The sequence below is a fragment of the Coenobita brevimanus genome, chromosome 68 (assembly GCF_032717465.1).
Source record: "Coenobita brevimanus isolate Jiangsu-jjx chromosome 68, ASM3271746v2, whole genome shotgun sequence".
NCBI classification, from domain to species: domain Eukaryota; kingdom Metazoa; phylum Arthropoda; class Malacostraca; order Decapoda; family Coenobitidae; genus Coenobita; species Coenobita brevimanus.
Window position 1 is genome coordinate 36,027,383 of NC_137021.1, and position 4,529 is coordinate 36,031,911.

At 39.3% G+C, this 4,529-nt stretch overlaps 1 non-coding gene across 1 annotated transcript; it reads left to right on the plus strand.

Annotated features, from left to right (window-relative positions):
* Positions 1 to 529: 529 nt before the first annotated feature.
* On the plus strand, positions 530 to 648 carry LOC145405925 (5S ribosomal RNA). The gene has a single exon (XR_013898462.1). It is a non-coding gene; the product is annotated as a 5S ribosomal RNA (ribosomal RNA).
* Positions 649 to 4,529: the final 3,881 nt, after the last annotated feature.

Here is a 4,529-nt window from a genome sequence, read left to right on the forward strand (position 1 = left end):
GAACTGAGAATAAATTCTATCTACCATGACCCATATTATTCTACTATGAAGGTAAGAAGAAATTAGAGGAACCAGTGATGCAAAGCCATAGTGTGACATCTTAGACAATATGGCCTGGTGCCATACTCGGTCAAATGCTTTTTAAATATCAAGTGCTACTGTGTGTGCTTCACCATGTTGGTCTATTGTTTTGTTAATCTGATGGGTAAGAAGGCAAAGAATATCTGCAGTTGAACGTTCCTGTCTAAATCCATACTGCCGATCATTGATCAATTTATTGATTTCTAGATGCTTGATTATGTGTTTGTTAATTAGTGTATCAAAAACTTTACCGAGAATGGAAGTTATTGCAATTGATCTATAGTTTGATGTATCAGAAGTTACCCCTTTTTAGGAACAGGATGGATATTTGCTTCTTTCCAAGGGGCTGGAAAAATTGAGGTACGGATGCATAAGCGGAAAAATTTTGCTAATACAGGAGCCAACACTGAGGAGCAATTTTTAAGTACTACTGAAGAAATTTCATCTGACCAACGGCCATACCACGTTGAGTACACCGCTTCCCGTCCGATCAGCGAAGTTAAGCAACGTTGGGTCTGGTTAGTATTTGGATGGGTGACCGCCTGGGAACACCAGATGCTGTTGGCATCCCTACTTGTCAAGTGGGGTTGGTGGAGGATTAGTGCCCCTCCCTGTAAAACAATTAACTCTAAGCCCTTGGCCACCCCGTGTGGGATACATGGCGTCTGGCAATGAATGAATGAAAAAAAAAAACAGTGGCTTTGTCTGCTGATAGATTCTGTAATTCGGCTTGTACGTGTCTGGTGTGAATCATGAAAGGAAGTATTTGAGGGGAATCAAAATCAGGTACAGGAATATTATGATTTTCTGAATTTAGGGTTGAGTTTGTTGAAAAAAATGTCAACAAGAAGTTTGGCTTTTCCGCATGGGTCACTTACTAGATTTCCATTGGGGGATTGTAAAGGTGGAATGGAAGAGGAGGTAGTGAAGTTAGTTTTGAATGAATTAAAGGTTGACCAGAATATTTTGTTATCATTTTGACTGTTTAGTAGTTTGTTAGCTTGTCTATGTAGAAAGTTTTATTTAGAAAGATTGATAATAGTTTTGGCATGGTTTCTGATATTTTTATAGTAGTTAAAGGCTTCTTTGGTTTTGGTCCTTGCATAAGTGTTATAGTCTATTGTTTTATGTTCTGTTACTCTAGCACAATTGTGGTCAAACCATTTAGGAGAATTACATCTTTTTCTGTTACTATGATGGGGAATGAGTGTTTCCATGCCGACTTTAATAAAATCCTGTATGTGGCCCAATTTGGAATTTGCATCACGGGAGAAAAAGGAGGTCCAAGGAACATCCATGAGAAAATTTTGAAGTCCCTCCCAGTCTGCCCTATCGTAGTGCCATTTAGTCATCACGACAGGTTCAGAGCAGGAGGGTGTGGTAGGTGTGAAAATGGTGGCTTGAATTAGACAATGGTCAGAGGATCCGAGGGGGGGACTTCACTTCGACATTATAATTATCTGAATTGGTTGTAAGAAACAAGTCCAATAGGTGGGGATTTTGATCGGGGTTGTCTGGTACATGGGTGGGTTGATTGACTAACTGGGTGAGATTAAATGAGTCTGCAAATAGCTCACAATCAAGACCAGAGTCATCAGTTCTGGGTGAATAAGTGAGCCATTCGACATTATGGACATTAAAATCACCCAGAATAGTAATTTCTGATGAAGTATTAATGTTGAGGACACTTAGTTGTGAAGACAGAGTCAAATAAACTTGGCTCTGTAGGGGCATTAGGGGAACGATAAACACAACAGAAATACTTAATTTTACCAAAAGAATTTAATTTGTATATGGAATAGTCGAAAAAAGGACAATTAAATTTAGTAATCTCCTCCAGGGCAATTTCTGATTTAGCAAGGCAACATACGCCTCCTTTGGGTCTGAAATTTTGACTCAAGATATAACCAGTAAAATTAAATCTAGCTAAATCAGAGGTGGAGCTTACTTGTGTCTCTGTCAGGAATAGCAGGTTAAGGGATTCAAACTGGAGGAAATTTTGAACAGAGCTGATGTTGGAATGAAGTCCCCTAATATTGCAAAAGAAAATTTTACTGCACTGACAAGCAGATTTAGGGCGCCACAACACTGGAGGTGGCACAGTCACTTGATGACAACTGGGAGGGCCCTGTGCAGACAACCCAGCCCTGCCGGTGGTGGTCACCAGAGAAACCACTGCACTGATTCCCAGTATAGCAGCAGCCATGGTTCTTTTAATGGGGAGGAGAACAGGAATGTGTTGTGGAATGAGTATGATATGTAATGAGAAGATCGGTGTTTTTTGGAGAGAGGATAGCTGGTTTAAGGTAATGTAATATAATGTGGATGTGTGTGTTGTGTAAAGAGGGCAGCCTAATGCCCTACGGTGTGTGAGGCAGAAAGATGTGTAACCAGCTACCAAGACCAAGGAGAGAAAATGAAATCCAGGCTATTCCTTGAGTCTCCCATAACCTTGGCGGTAGTACTTCCCTGGCCGGGGCTGCCTACCCCTACTACACTTCTGCCAGATCATCGATGAAGGCATCTTCAAACTTTTGCATGTCAATCTGCTTCCTTTTGGCTTGGAATCTTCTGAACAGAAGTATGTGGGGAGCAACTGAGGTTCCAATTGCAGCTTCAAAAACAGCTCCACCTACAAGTTATAGCACATGATGGCAGCAGGCAAAATCTAGCAAATCACGATCCAGCAACTGCTCAATTTTGACACACGCACCCTTATGTTGACCAGTGTTTCAGCTGGTTGTATCAAAACACATGCCTTGCACCATGTCTACAATGTGCCATTGCTGCAAGGCCTTCACAACAGCTTTTGCTTGTACATCACCGGTACAAGAGGGAAGTTTTGGAACAGCAAGATGCTGGGAGGTGCCATTGCCTGAGACAAGAACTGGGAGTTTGTCAACAAGGCCCCCATGCCCCGTCAAATCAGGCATCAATTTACCATCCCAGTGAACGATTAACCCTTACACCGCGGGCTTGTTTTGCTTTTTCTTGCTCCCGCGGGCATATTCGCGCTTCGATAGACTCTCTAAAAATATTTGCCAAAAATCAGTTATTAGTCCTAGAATATTAAAATCATATATGCTTATGGCACATACCTTCAGCTTTCTCCTGGGGTGTTTGTTGAGCATTCGTCGAGTACCATAGGACTTGTGGAGACCTCTGAAGTTGGGTAACAAAGTCTCCATTTTACACTTCCCGACAACCCGTAACATGATTACCACGGTCTGATATTATCACTAGAAACACTATTCTGTGATTCCCAAATAGTTTGGAATCCATACTCCAAAAAAAACACTGTGTAAACAATGAAAATTACGAGGGCGTGTGACCTTCCCACTTGCACTAGTTCGCCACTGGTGTTCTCTCATTTATTATTCATAAAAACATTCACAGTTTATATTTCTATTACTATATAACACTTATATATATATATATATATATATATATATATATATATATATATATATATATATATATATATATATCTACAGTCTTTACCCATAAGTATCCTTCAGTAATAGTAGTTTATTGTCACTGTAGGCATTCAATTTCTTTCAGTAAAATACGTAGCATTCACTTTCTCGTCCTGTATACTAGCATTGAGAGTGAATGTCACTTTCACCTTCACGCTCATAACTCATAGTATTCATATATGCTAGAGTGAAACTTTCACATTCATTACTCCTAGGGTATATATTCGTATTCTTATAATACTACTAATTTCCATTTCTATTTACGTTCTCTATTTTATTTACGTTATTTACATTTCTATTTTATTTATACTGTGTTATGCACTGTCACTTGAAATAAGTTATAAAACTATTTTCCACTGTTCACGTATATGTACATTCATTGCTTTCACTTGCTGTTTACACATTATTTACACATTATTTACAATTCCACTTGCACTGTTTTACTCAATAGAAAGATCGTAGTCACTCTATTTTTCAATTGTCAGCCCTTTACCTCTTTCCACACAAGGTTTAGTAGGGGGTAAAGGTCACAGAGCCCTTTGCATGGGGCTGAAAAACGGTGGTAGTTGGCAGGAGCAAACAGACATACAGTACCTTCACTTTGAAAGATGAGAGTGAAATGATAGTGGTGGCCTCTTGCCGCCTGGCTTGGGTGAGTGCAATACTACCAACTTTAGCCTTGTAAGACCTGCTAATATTTAACAATGAAATGATTGGCAGGAAACCAAGAAATACATAATAAATTAGGTAGTTCCAGGTGAATGTAAATATCACTTAGGCTTCTCCCTTCCCTCCTTATCTGTATATTTATTACGAAAATAGATTATACAGCATATTTCAAGGGGAATAAACAGCGAAAATTAGCGAACGAGTGTACATGAGGTGTTGTCAGGTGTTAATTAGCCAATTCCAGGTGTATGGCACTATCACTTACCTTATTGCTTTTTGTATATATTATTTGGTGTAAGAATA